This window comes from Petaurus breviceps, unplaced genomic scaffold (genome assembly GCF_028583685.1).
Source record: "Petaurus breviceps papuanus isolate PSGF00001 unplaced genomic scaffold, PetGlider_PUasm1.0 90842, whole genome shotgun sequence".
Classification (NCBI taxonomy): Eukaryota; Metazoa; Chordata; class Mammalia; order Diprotodontia; family Petauridae; genus Petaurus; species Petaurus breviceps.
This window is the reverse complement of record NW_027187358.1, coordinates 6,711,925-6,712,394: the sequence shown is the minus strand read 5'-3', so window position 1 is coordinate 6,712,394 and position 470 is coordinate 6,711,925.

Sequence of the window (470 nt, the reverse complement as noted above, 5' to 3'; positions counted from 1 at the left end):
TTCCTTCCTTCCTTCCTTCCTTCCTTCCTTCCTTCCTTCCTTCCTTCTTTATTTCTTTTTGACCAGTTTTACTACTATTACCTGTAAGTATAATCATACATTGATTGGAGAAAAGTGAGTACAAATAGAGCTTCAACCCAGCCTGAGGCAGATCTGGCAGTTTCCAGAAGGATAGTGAGTGGTTCTCTTTGCCTGGGGATGTGGGGGGAAAAGAGAGAGAGAAGATATGGATCTTATTGACTGAGAGATCTCTGAGCCCTTCATCCTATTTAGGTGCATAAGTGAAGGAAAAACTAGTGCATAAGTGAAGGAAAAAATTAGTCTTTGGAGGGACTAAGAGGTAGAGAGGGGAAAAGAGAAAGCAAAACTTGACAAGCAGGCAGGAAATCTCCCTTTAGCTACAGACATGGGGGCTAGGGCAGGGAAGCCAGCCCCAACCAAGTCCCTTGATCTGTAACTTGTACAATCCT